The sequence below is a fragment of the Monodelphis domestica genome, chromosome 1, assembly GCF_027887165.1.
Source record: "Monodelphis domestica isolate mMonDom1 chromosome 1, mMonDom1.pri, whole genome shotgun sequence".
Classification (NCBI taxonomy): Eukaryota; Metazoa; Chordata; class Mammalia; order Didelphimorphia; family Didelphidae; genus Monodelphis; species Monodelphis domestica.
The window spans coordinates 591,747,984-591,762,461 of NC_077227.1; the positions used below are offsets into that span (position 1 = coordinate 591,747,984).

The 14,478-nt window shown below is 39.7% G+C and overlaps 1 long non-coding RNA gene across 2 annotated transcripts in view; it reads right to left on the minus strand.

Annotated features, from left to right (window-relative positions):
• Nucleotides 1-13,911, minus strand: part of LOC130456543 (uncharacterized) — a 71,087-nt gene extending 57,176 nt beyond the window's left edge. For both annotated transcript variants that reach the window (XR_008915569.1, XR_008915570.1), the window contains exon 1: nucleotides 13,628-13,911. This is a non-coding gene — a long non-coding RNA (uncharacterized LOC130456543). The remainder of the gene's footprint in view (nucleotides 1-13,627) is intronic.
• Nucleotides 13,912-14,478: the final 567 nt, after the last annotated feature.

The window sequence follows — 14,478 nt, forward strand, 5'->3', positions numbered from 1 at the left end:
AAAGCATAGGAATAGAAGGGTCATTCCTAAAAATAATAAACAGTATATATCTAAAACCAACAGCTAATATCATCTGCAATGGGGATAAACTAGATGCATTCCCAATAAGATCAGGAGTGAAACAAGGATGCCCATTATCACCTCTACTATTTGACATTGTACTAGAAACACTAGCAGTAGCAATTAGAGAAGATAAAGAAATTGAAGGCATCAGAATAGGCAAGGAGGAGACCAAGTTATCTCTCTTTGCGGATGACATGATGGTCTACTTAAAGAATCCTAGAGATTCAACCAAAAAGCTAATTGAAATAATCAACAACTTTAGCAAAGTTGCAGGATACAAAATAAACCCACATAAATCATCAGCTTTTCTATATATCTCCAACACAGCTCAGCAGCAAGAACTAGAAAGAGAAATCCCATTCAAAATCACCTTAGACAAAATAAAATACCTAGGAATCTATCTCCCAAGACAAACACAGGAACTATATGAACACAACTACAAAACACTCGCCACACAACTAAAACTAGACTTGAACAATTGGAAAAACATTAACTGCTCATGGATAGGACGAGCCAATATAATAAAAATGACCATCCTACCCAAACTTATTTATCTATTTAGTGCCATACCCATTGAACTACCAAAATACTTCTTCACTGATTTAGAAAAAACCATAACAAAGTTCATTTGGAAGAACAAAAGATCAAGGATATCCAGGGAAATAATGAAAAAAAACACATATGATGGGGGCCTTGCAGTCCCAGACCTCAAACTATATTACAAAGCAGCAGTCATCAAAACAATTTGGTACTGGCTAAGAAACAGAAAGGAAGATCAGTGGAATAGACTGGGGGAAAACGACCTCAGCAAGACAGTATACGATAAACCCAAAGATCCCAGCTTTTGGGACAAAAATCCACTATTCGATAAAAACTGCTGGGAAAATTGGAAGACAGTGTGGGAGAGACTAGGAATAGATCAACACCTCACACCCTACACCAAGATAAATTCAAAATGGGTGAGTGACTTAAACATAAAGAAGGAAACCATAAGTAAATTGGGTAAACACAGAATAGTATACATGTCAGACCTTTGGGAGGGGAAAGGCTTTAAAACCAAGCAAGATATAGAAAGAATCACAAAATGTAAAATAAATAATTTTGACTACATCAAACTAAAAAGCTTTTGTACAAACAAAACCAATATAACTAAAATCAGAAGGGAAACAACAAATTGGGAAAAAATCTTCATAGAAACCTCTGACAAAGGTTTAATTACTCATATTTATAATGAGCTAAATCAATTGTACAAAAAATCAAGCCATTCTCCAATTGATAAATGGGCAAGGGAAATGGATAGGCAGTTCTCAGATAAAGAAATCAAAACTATTAACAAGCACATGAAGAAGTGCTCTACATCTCTTATAATCAGAGAGATGCAAATCAAAACAACTCTGAGGTATCACCTCACACCTAGCAGATTGGCTAACATAACAGCAAAGGAAAGTAATGAATGCTGGAGGGGATGTGGCAAAGTAGGGACATTAATTCATTGCTGGTGGAGTTGTGAACTGATCCAACCATTCTGGAGGGCAATTTGGAACTATGCCCAAAGGGCGACAAAAGAATATCTACCCTTTGACCCAGCCATAGCACTGCTGGGTCTGTATCCCAAAGAGATAATGGACACAAAGACTTGTACAAAAATATTCATAGCTGCGCTCTTTGTGGTGGCCCAAAACTGGAAAACGAGGGGATGCCCATCAATTGGGGAATGGCTGAACAAACTGTGGTATATGTTGGTGATGGAATACTATTGTGCTCAAAGGAATAATAAAGTGGAGAAGTTCCATGGAGACTGGAACAACCTCCAGGAAGTGATGCAGAGCGAGAGGAGCAGAACCAGGAGAACATTGTACACAGAGACTAATACACTGTGGTATAATCGAACGTAATGGACTTCTCCATTAGGGGTGGTGTAATGTCCCTGAACAACTTTCAGGGATCCAGGAGAAAAAAAACACCATTCATAAGCAAAGGATAAAGTATGGGAGTGGAAACACCGAGAAAAAGCAACTGCCTGAATACAGAGGTTGAGGGGACATGACAGAGGATAGACTTTAAATGAACACTCTAATGCAAATACTATCAACAAAGCAATGGGTTCAAATCAAGAAAACATCTAATGCCCAGTGGACTTACGCGTCGGCTATGGGGGGTGGGGGGGAGGAAAAGAAAATGATCTATGTCTTTAACGAATAATGCTTGGAAATGATCAAATAAAATATATTTAAAAAAAAAAAAAGAAAATCTCTGCTCCTATGAACCATCAATGGTGGTAGAAGATGAAGAAAAGCAAAATGAGTTACTCAGGCCCACAAGACAGTAGGGAGTACATCTAGGACTTCTTTCCCTCCAAAAATACTTAGGGTATCTCCTTTCGTCCCTTAGCAAAGAAGAGACTCCTCATGCAATTATTGCCCTGGAGTCCTTATTCTTGTGGTACAAGGGAAGAAACAATCTTCTCTTGAGCAAAAGCATGAGACAAGAGGATGAAGGGAGTAGCTGCTCAGCAGGAGTCTGCTAGAGGAAAGCACTGAGCCTTGAGCTGAGGAGCTGCTGAAATCCTCTTGAACAACTGCATGTCCACAGGGAATTGCTGTAGAATTAGATATATTGCTAGACGTGAATAATTAAGGATTCTGATGTGGTCAGGTAGATTAATGTCCCTTTGAAAGCTCCGGATCAATGTTGGAGGGGAAAAAAATAAAAGACATGCATAATTTAAAAAAACCATCAGAAACTTTGCTTGACATGATGACATTACTGATTTTTTTATGATCTTCTCAAATATACTCTATAACCGTTATTAATTTAGTATCGTTAATAACTCATCCTTCAAATGTCAGGCAAAAGCCAAGCAGGAAAATAGAACTGCTTAGTGCTTTAAAAAAGGGAGGAAAGAAAATAAGGAGAGGTATGTAATGGAGAAGAGTGCACAGGGAAGAATCTCATTAGGAAAAGAGCATGAAGATCCTCAGCCAGAGAGGTGCAGGCTTGGCCTCATCCTTTTCTCCCTGTGTATCAAGACACAGCTCTCTGAGTCAGAACTATAGCCTATCTCTGTTAAGCTTCTCTATCTGCAGTTCCCAATGAATGCCAAATGCAGCAGATCAGGCCAACCCAGAAGTACATCAACCTATTTAAGTAAAGATGCTGAACCCAGTGAGGAGCCATTCTAGAGGAACACATATATCCCCAACACAATGGCCCATAACAAACATCTTAAGGACTCCACGAAATGAGAAAAGTACTTCCAGGGATCTGAATCAGGAGGAATTCTTTTGTTATATGTACTCTCTCCACATGTGCCTCATCTTGATTTTACTGTGAGTTGGAAACCACTTTCTGCAGGGATCTTGTGTGTAAGAGGCAGAGGTGTACTCTGTTTGGGGGAGAATGTTTGTATCTACTAGACCTCTAAATAACTTTTTTCAAAGAAGTCAGAATGAGTGATTGTCATCGAGAAGGATATGGGTCCGGGTTCGTGAGCGACAATTCTAGAGACTCAGCCTCTCAGAGTTATCCTTAGAATTTTGAGAATAGAAGTCGTTGGCCACCCTTTGGAGACTGGGCCTGCCAATGTGAGCAGGTGTTAAGAAAGTAGTTTCAGAGGTGGGGCAACAAAAAGGTAATTATGACCCAGACTTGGTAGTGGGAGTAGACACAAAGATAATTATGGCAGCAGGGCATGAGATAAATAAAGCATAATTCTGGGCTTAAGGAGGGAATTCAAAGATAAATACGATATATCCTAGTGGCAAGGGGAGGGTTTAAAAGATAAAAATGACACAGTCCCTGCTGTCATTGAGTTTATAGCCTTATTATAGAACTTGTCATTTCTATAACTTGGGGTGAGGGAATTTCAAGGATCCACACTGGGCAGTAGAGTCTGTATGTAATCTTGGAGACTGGAAAGGAGAGCCAGCATTTAATAAAAGGATACCACATACTCTTCCAGGCAAACACATTCTTTTTTTTCAAACATTTAAAAATTTTTGAGTTTTAAATCCTCCCCCTCCATTATCCCTACTCTTTTTCTCCCCCCTCCCTGGGATGGTAAGCAATCTGATATTGATTTTACATGAGCAATCATGTAAAACATTTTTTCCATATTAGTCATTTTGTGAAAGAGAACTACAATAACAACAAAAACAAATGAAGAAAGAAAGTGAAATATAGTATGTTTCCATCTGCATTCAGACTCTACCAGTTCTTTCTCTGGAGGCAGATGGCCTTTGTTCATCATACATTTTCTGGGATTCTCTTGGATCACCAAATGGCAGAGAATAACTAAATCATTCATAGTTATTTATCATAAAATATTGATGGTTCTGGTTCTGCTCACTTCACTCTATATCAGTGTATATAAGTTTTCAAAGGTTTTTCTGAAAGTATCCTGCTCCTCTTATAGCCCAATAGTATTCCATTATAATCATATACCACAACAAACAAACATTTTCCAAAACTTATAAGACAAAGTCTAAATTTACTCTTTTGTATGATATCGAAGATTCTCCAAGTCTTGGCCCCAATTTACCTTTCTAGCCTGATCTCCCTTTCATGTACTCTATTTCCATCTAAACTCAACTACTCACCTTCCTATGGACATAGCCCATGCCTTCCTGACATTGTCTTTGTTCATGCTCTTCCCAATGCCTCCTATTCCCCCTTTTCCACCTATTGTTCATTAAGGCTCAACTGAAGTACCATATTCTCCATGATCTGCCATGTAATAATCTTTTCTTCCTCAGATCTCAGACCTAGTGTTTCCTTGGTTTTTCCTTCACACTAATCATGATCTATTCAGTACCAGAACTATTTCTGTGTGTGTGTGTGTGTGTGTGTGTGTGTGTGTGATATCTCCTTGTAAATATATCAACCCTACATAATTCACAAAGTTCAGATCTTTTAACCTGCTGAATCTGGCTCTCTTTATTACTTGAGGTGGAGGATCCTTTCCCTTCCCCTTCCCAGTGGTGTTCAACTCCTTTAGGAAATTTGCTGGAATTGTAATTGTCCTCATTGGGCTGCTGACAGCTCAGTCTGGAACTCAAAAATTCTAGAACTTATGAGATAGGCACAAAAGACAAAGATGATTATTTTTCTGTCTCTCTAGTCCTTCATCAGGAAGAGAAACTGAAAAACAGAAGTCAAGCAGGGACCTAGACTCATTTAAGCAAGCGTGCTCTTGTTCTCACTCATGAGATTATTAGGATTTTCAAAATTGTTTTTGAGACTTTGGAGAGAAATACCCTTCCCACTTGCAGGAAATCCAGGGGAGAGAAAACACTGGGAAAGAATCTCAAAAAGAAAGATAACCAAAGGAAAGACCTCATCTTTGAGATGAAGATATGCTAGAGAGATTCAGTGTCTCTGAGGATTGCCATAGTCCACCCTCCTTCTACTCAGAGGGAAAAGCCTTTAGTGAGAGGAGTTGAGGAGAAATGAGGCTACCCAGGTGGGGGGGGGGGTTGGCAAGGAGCAAGTAAGATCAGTAGGTATGCCAAGTTCAGAAGAGCACAGTTACTGGGGACTAATCAGAAGTTCCTATCCCTTAGCAAAGGTCAAAAGAGCATATCTAACTCCATTAAATGTTTTCCACTCTAAAAGATCAGTGGCACTCTCATCACTTCTGCTATCCAGAAAACTCCTGCAGCTGAATTGTAGAAGTCTCTCTAACCCATCCTTTGACCCTGACAACCTTGGGGATTATAATATCATAGACTGAGATCCAGAAAGACTTCTGAGACCAAGTCCCTTATTTTGCAAAACTGATACTCAGGGAGATTAAGTGTTTTGACCAGTTATTGAGGTACTAAGTAGCAGAAGAAGGGTCTAAAGTCACATTCTTTAACTGAACTTTCAGTTGTCCACTCTATCATGATGCCTTACCTGGACCTTCTTCAGTCCTTGTAGGTGTCCTAGATTCATCTTGATTACTTTCCCTATAGTCTGTTTCCTCTGGACAAAGCCCCATAGGGGTTTCTGTGAGACAGTTTCATAGAAATATTTCCTGTGGTCAGCTGCATTGGTTTTGGAACTTACAAAGTTCATGACTGGAGAAATAAATGTGCAAGTCATCTACATAGGACTGAAATAATAAAAGTGGATGAGGTTACCAAGGGAGAAAATGGAGAGAGAGACAGAGAGAGGTGGGGTGGGGTGGGGTGAGGGGTGGTCCGGGGCCAAACCCTTGAAGTACTCTGAGATATCAAGAAGATGAATAGTAAAAGAAACAAAGATGGATGCTCAGAGAGGTGATCTTTCAGAAATCAAGGGAAGACAAAGAATTCAGGAAAAGGGGAACAGTGAATACTAGCAAAAGCTGCAGGGAGGTCAAAGAGAATGATAGTTGAAGTCATCTAAAATGGATATGACAAGAGGGGATATGGCACAAGGTTACTTGGTGCCTGGGGGGACTCTGTGAAGAGAGCTTTCTGGAAGGGATGAGTGTTAAAGGGCAATGATGGGAAGGGAGGAAACATCAGTGACAAATGTCACCCCCTTCACAATATTGCCCAGGGGGACCTTAACTCCATGTTGTTGTTCTTGAGGAGTCTTTTGGGGGGGGATGTGGGGAAGCAAGCTGCTCAGTCAAGCTGGATATCCAAAAGAGGAATGGAGCTTCCTCCCCCATTCCTGCCTCGGCCAGTGGTTCTCTATCCCACTCCAGTAAGTCACTACTCTTAATGCATGAACCATTAGTTATTCATGAATTGGTTTTTGCTTATGGAAATTGATGGTTCATGGTAATTTGTATCCAGGGGAAAGAGAAAAGTCTTGGGTATGAACTCAGAGTTCCAGCCTTTCAGTTACCACAGGACCTACTGACCCAAAGTGTTGGGGAGAGGATGGGGCAACAGCACACTAATAGATCTTTAAGAAGACAGTGTTGAATCACCCCGTCCACATCCACGCCTCTAGATTTGTAGGAAGTGCTGTTAGGGCTTGGGGTGGGGCAGATGAATCTTCCTGGTTTGTGGCCAACCTGGAGCTGAGCATTTGAAACCTCCATTTATGAGCCCTCACACTTTCAGTAAGTTATCTACTACCAGTGAATCTGAATCTGCCATTGCCCATCGGGTCCTGGGGAACCAGAGGAAGAACAGAGGTAACTCCCTTAAGAAAGAGTGCTGCCAAGCTTTCCATTCTCAACCTAGTCGCTTCAGCCCCTTATTGGGATTGCCCAGAAGTCCCGGGAGACTTTCATATATGTGGGACCTGCCAGGAGCAATTTCAAATGAGAGAAATTTGGGCTGTGTCCATGTTTGGCTGAAAACCACTGGATGATTTGGTTTATTCAGCTCAATATTGGAAGGTAGGGATAAACTGTGTTGTTGGGCTTACTGAATTAACAAATCTATTCAGTCAAAATAATCAAGTTAGTTGTCAGGTCCACACAAACATGGGATAATGGCAAAAGGCAGCTCCATTCCACTGCTTTACTGAATATCCACATACACATATATTCATGTGCAGGCATGCACACAAGCTTCTACTATTGAATTAACCAAGTGGGAACACAGCTGTGGCAAATCTACATTTTAATATTAAATTAGTCATTAATAGCCAAGGCAATTACTTTGCTTCACTTTTATTGGCTTTGTCAGAAACTGAGTGGACATAGGTGTCCTTTCCAGTAGCCCTCCTGCTTCCTCCCACTCACCCACTCCCTGAGCATGAATATGCACCTAGTTCATTTACATGCCATTATTGCTGCATTGAAGCTACAGTCACGTACCTACTCCTTTTTATTCATCGGAAAATTAAATTACAAAAGTTTTTCCACGTTGCAATTTATGTTCTGGTTGGAGCCAATTGTTTTTTGTATTCCAGCAAATATAACCATCTCTGGGACTTAATGAATTCATGAGCATTGATTCCTAGGGGGGGAATAGTATGAATATTATATTGGCAAATGGAGCAACTCAGCCTAATGTAAAAAGGTTTTACTTTCTCCCACCCAACCCTTGAATACACCTGGGAAAATTCTATTGGATTCCTGGCAGCTGCTGCCTGTAGGAGCCCATCGATACTGCATGGTCAGTTGGAGTTTTGGAGGGGGCTGCAAAGAAATCAGTCTGTTCTGAATGTACATAATGTCCAATGCTGTAGAATAAGCTACTTTGATACTCCTACTCTTTTAGCTCCAGGAAGAAATGAGTGCCCTTTAATTTCAGATCCGAGAAGCTGACACATGCCAAGGCAACGCTAGAGGTAAACCTGGTGGGGACATCTGTGCCTCATGCCACTCTGTACCCCAACACTGTAGGAACAAGGATTCAGGGCTAAAGATAATAAGCTAGAATTTGGACATATTGAATGTGAATTGCCTATGTATCCTGTTGGAACAGACCCAGAGGCAATAAAAGACGCAGGTCTGGAGCTCAGAAAAGAGGCCAGGATTAGAAACCCAGATGTGGGAGTCACCTGAACAGAGGTTGCAATCCAAGGTTTGGGAGTGAATAAAAATGCTAAGGGATGAGAGGTATGGCAGGGAAGAAAAGGACTAGGACAGATCATTGGGGGTACCCATTTTCAAGGGGCATGAAGAGAATGAGAACTTGGTGAAGGAGACAGGGAAGGAACATAGGAGGGATTTGCTATTGTGGTGTTTATGAGATCAGGAGAACAGAGAAAATAGTCAGTGAAAAAGGAATGGCCAAACATTTTATGTCATACATCACTATAAACTCAAAATAGATGCACAACCTGAATATAAAAGGTCACACCATAAAAACCAATTAGAAGAAAATAAGATCAGGTACTTTTCATTGTTATAGCTAGGGGGAGAATTCTTACTCAAACAAGGGAGAGAGGAAATCACAAAAGATAAAATAGATACTTTCAATTGCATTAAATTGAGAGGCTTTTGAACAAACAAATTCAATGCAGCTAGGATAAAAAATGGAACTAAGAACAACTCTAAGGATTCACTTTTCACCCCTCAACTTGGCAAAGACAGAAGATGGAAAGTATTGAAAGGGTTATAAAAGACCAGTAGCCAAACACATCCTTAGGTTGATAAATAGTCCAATAATTTTGAATTATATTAAACAAGTATCTAAACCATGCCCTTTGACCCAAAGATCTTACTACTAGGTATATTTCCCAAGAAAATCAAAGAAAGGTGGTGCAACATGTATAACAGAACCTTTGTAACAGTAAAGAACTCAGAGTAGATGCCCATCAGTTGGGGAATAGCTAAATAAATTGTGGCATGGGGATGGAAGAGATTAGGAAATTTTCCTTCTCTGGGTCTCTGTTTCCTCATTAAAAAGTGATGAATTAAATTAGATGATTTCCAAATTTTCTCCTTTAGAAGTAGCTGCTGCCTAGTCTCAATGGCTCAAACAAAATGAGAAAACATGAATTCTTGTCCCCCTCCACAGACAACACAGACCCACATTCCATATCCTATTCTAAGGAGTTAATCAATTCTCCACCCAAAGTTTAGCAGTTTCATTGGCAGCATCATTTAATTATTGAATAATTTGAAGACACCTCTCATTGGCTGTCTAATTGTTGAATAATTGAGAAGATACCTCTCATTGCCAGTGTAAAAGAGGAGGAGGGAAGTGCTGGAGTTGGGCTCTGGAAAACTTCTAGCAGAGCTTTCCTCCTGGGTAGTAGGTAGGAGGAGAGGAGGAGAGGGAGTGTTGCTGGAATTCAAATTTTTAGATCTTCTCAGGAGCAGTAATAACCCTAAGCAAGTGACATGAACTTGAGAAGTTAAACAAGGATGCTCTTGGTATTCAACCTCTCCACTGCTGACAGTACCTTCTCTACTGTCCTCCCCTTGGACAGTCCCTAAACTGGACTGCATATCCATATCATATTGCAGAATATTCTTTTCCTATACTTCCCAGATATCAAGCAGTAGGAAGTCAGTGGGGTCTTCCAGTAGATCCTAGAGCCACAGTATAGTGCTGATATTGGAGTTAGGAAGACTTGAGATAAAATCCTGTTTCACATGGTTTCACTAGCTGTGTGGCTCTGGATAAGTCACTTAACCTCTGCATGTCTCAGTTTTCTTATTTGTAAAATGGAGATGATAATAATAGCACCGATCTCCAGGGTAATTGTGAGGATAAAATGGCTAATATTCAAAAATACTAAAGTATTTGTAAATGCTAGCTTGTATTATTAATTCAGTTGGACAGGATCTCAGAGTATACCCAGTCCAACCCCAACGTGAAATAAGAGTCCCTCTACAGTATTTTTAACAAATGACCATCTAGTCTCTGTTTTAATACAAAGATGGGAAATTCTTGGCAGCTTATTCCACATTTGGCACGTTCTAACTATTTGCAACTTCTCCTTGGAGGTGATGTGGTATGGTAAAAAAGAATATTGGCTTTGAAGTCAAATCTTGGCTCTCTATTTTTCCACAAGAAACCTTGAATGAGTGATTTTATCTCTCCAGGCCTCAGTTTTCTCATCTATAAAATGAGGAACCTTAAACTTGCTTATTTTCTTGTCCATCCTAGCCAGCACAAAAACTTTGATCCTATGAAGTCTGTCTCTCTGTATAACCTTCAATCATTGTTCTTAGTTCTATCTGTCATAGCCAAGGAAAATCATTTCAGTCCTTTCCTTATATGAAGTTTAATCCTTCTTCCATATGAATTTCTATATTAAAAATACTTTTAGACTCAGCATATGTATGTGATGCTATATTCTATAGGAATCCACCAACATATCCTTCCCCTTGAGCTGGGCACCCATCAGAGGTGGATTGTGTCTCCAGTGTTAAGTGAACAGAGTGACCCAACTGGTTATAGTAATCCTGATGCTTTGGACAGACATCAGCCTCTTCTCTGTTTAATTCCATAGTCTCACTGAGCATATTTCTAATATTAATTTGGCTTCCTGGATGAAAAATAAGTGCTTTGATTTTCATCATGATGTATAATAAAAAGGACTTAACCAAAGAGAGGAAGTGGTACAGGAGCTGAGTTTTAATTCTAACTCTACCTCTATCAAATTATGTCCACTTTCTGGGCCCAAATTGACATGATTTCTAAGGCTCTTTCACCTCTAATATTCTATGATTCCATGATTTTAATTAAACCAGAAGGAACTGAAGGAAGGGTATGTTTCATGGTATTGCTGAGCTCCACAATTGGCTTCTTACATCTTGGCCCTGGAGCCTCCTGGGAGGAGAAGGAGAGAGGAACAAGTAGAAGCATTGACCCAAGGGAGCACCTAGTCAGAGATGAAAGAAGCAGTCTCTGGCAGCCTCAAGTGTCTCTCTGAAGAACAGATCACATCCGAGACACTGAACTTGGCCTTCTCAGAGACTGCGTATTCCTGCCAGCTCTCAATCTATCTGCAACATATCTGAAGAACAAGACCCAGACCAAGAGTCAACATAATGCTATGGGAAGGGCCCTGGATTTGGAGTCAGAGGACTTAGATTCAAGGCTTGATTCTGTTGTTCAATGCCATATCTAGTCCCATAGAGCACTCTTATGTTTTCTCTGCTTCTAAAATCAAGTGCCACTGACCTTGGTTGCAGAGGCCTGGGTTTTTTATTCCTCCCCTAATATTTGGGTGGGAAAAGGTTGGAAATGACTTCAAAGGACCATGTTTGCTCTTCCCTCTCTCTTATTCCTCACATCAAATTTGTGCTAGGAATATTTAGAATAGCACATTTGTTCCCTACTTTCCACTCATAGAATCCCCACTTCAATCCAGGCCCACACATCTCTCACTTAAACTACTATAATAGTCTTCTAACTGGTCATCCTGCCTCTGCTCTCTTCTTGCATCCATTTTTCATACAGTTGTCAAAATAATCTCTCCAATGCACAGGTCTGATTTTCCACCCCTCACCTCAAAAAACCTGCATTTTTACCTCAAGCATAAAATACAAAGTTTTGTTTAACATTCAAGACTTTACACAATCAACTTTCCACCTATCTTTGCAGACTGAATTCTCCTTATTCTTCTTCATTTATTATAATTTTAGTGAAGCTAGACTTCCAACTTTCCCCCCAGATGCAACTTGCAAGGTAGGCTTGTTGTTTAGTTATTTTTAGTTGCGACCCTTCTTTGTGATCCTATTTGGTGTTTTCTTGGCAAAGATACTGGAGGGGTTTGCCATTTCCTTCTCCGACTCATTTTACTGTTGAAGAAACTGAGGCAAAGGGGTTAAGTAACTTGCCCAAGATCACATAGCTAATTAATATCTGGCCAGTTTTTAACTTAGAAAGATAAGTCTTCTTCATTCAAGGCTCAGCAATTTGTCCCCTGTGCCACCTATCTGCTCCAACGGACTTCACTTTTCACTTCTATTTATTAAAATCCTTTTCCTTCAAGGGTTAATTCAAGAAGAAATTCTTCTGTGAAGTCATTGTTGATGTTACAGATGAAAATGTCCTCTCCCTCCTCCAATTTTACTAGAGCTCTTTGGATCTCTCCTTTATTCCAATATTTTCTACTTTGTAAAAACCATATGTCTATCATATTGCAGATGGTAAGTACACAGAGGACAAAGGCCCGGTAACTTTTCATCTTTGATTTTCTAGGACTTAGCATGTACCTTGCACAAAGGAGTCACCTAATTAAAACTGAATTTGTCAAATTCCAAGAAACTTTCACCAGGGGGAAGAGAGAACAGAGCCCCATGATCATTCTAAGTTTTCTTCTCTATATAGACTAAATTCTGCATGAGACAAGGGAAAGACATTTCACAAATATGTCAATACTATGTAAAAATGCACATTTTTCTCACAGAAAGACTAGGTCTCTATAAAGAGCACAAGTCTTAGGGTCAAGAAACTTACATTCATCAGTTATATGACCCTGGACGTCATTTAATCTTCAGCCTTCTTTTCCCACCTCTACCATGAGGATAATAAATATTTTTACAATTCATCTCACAAGACTATCAGGAACAAAGTACTTTGTGAAGTCAATAATTCCTGAGAAAGGTAAATCTATTATTATCATTATTATCAAAAATTACTTTCCTTCTCTATTAAAATTGATATTATCAATTCTAAGGCAAAACAATAGTAAGACCTAGGTCATTGTATGTCTTCTTTCTCTGGTCCTCAGTTCCCCAACTATAAGAAAAGAAAAGGGGGAAGGGGATTGAATTAAATGATCCCAAGATTCCTTCTGGGCACCTGGGTAGCACAGTAGATAGATGATGACCAACTTGGAGTCAGGAAGACTCATCTTCATGAGTCTTGGCCTCAGAGACTTACAACCTGTGTGACCCTGGGCAAGTTATTTAAGTTTTGCAAAACTTAAAGCACTGCATAAATGTTATTTTTCAAAAAAATCATTATTTGTAAGAGTCCTCACTTCTGCTGGAGACAGACATGTTCTTAGATGTTCATGACACTCCTTCAACTGGTATCACTAGTAGCTCTTTGGCTCTTACAAGGATGCGAAGCCTTGGGTTCTATCTTGTTCCAATCCTGCTCCTATACTCTAAGACCTTAGGGAAAAGCACCAAACTTTTCTGCACTTATGTTTTCTCATCAATAAAATGGGGATAACAATAATAAAAACAAATTGGAGGGGAATACTTGGATTCCAGGCTTACCTCTTAGAATCAAGGCCTAGCACCCTAGCTGTGGGACCTTGGACAAATCACTCACAGATGTCTCTCACTATATTGCAGCCCACTTATTGCAGCTTCACTCTATCAAGGTTTTTTTTTTTTAATCTAATTCTGTATCTCAGAGTTTTTACTATGTCATAGAATTTTGCTGATGAAAACTGTTCTGTACACAATGGAGATGCAGTGCTGCCACTACTGCTTGCACAAGTTTGCCAAGGTGATTGTACATGGCCCACTATTGGCTGATGGAATAAAAGGCGGCCAACTACAGTGCTGTGTTCTGTATCCTGAGTGCTGATTGGCTGATTACAGTTAGTGTACTTCACAGATTTTCACCTGTCGTGGAGGTCTCTGGAACGTAACTCCTGAGATAGGTGAGGGATTATTTTATACTCTGAGAGCCCTACATCATACTTTAAGACCCTAAGTTATGAGCTATACTAGTGGAAGCAATTTCTACATACTGAGTTTCCTTCAGTGATAGAATCTCAGAAGATGATATATAGCTATACTCATATACAAGGTAAATAAATTATATCCATATATAAAATATCTAAATCCAAGGGTACATAGGATATTCAGTGAGGACTAGCATCTCTGATGAGAGTCTTTTTTCAGGGCTATTCAATCACCTTTGGTGTCTGCCTTTATCTCAATTCTCACCTGTGGCTCCAAGAAGTTGTATCATGTTTAGTGACCATATATCTGGTAAAATGGCGTCACCAGATGAGTAAAACCAGTTTAAGGGGAATAAATAGGCCTCAAACCTACATATGAAGACTTCCCCTGGTGGAATGGGCAATTGAGGACAATTTCTTCGATGACCATAAAGA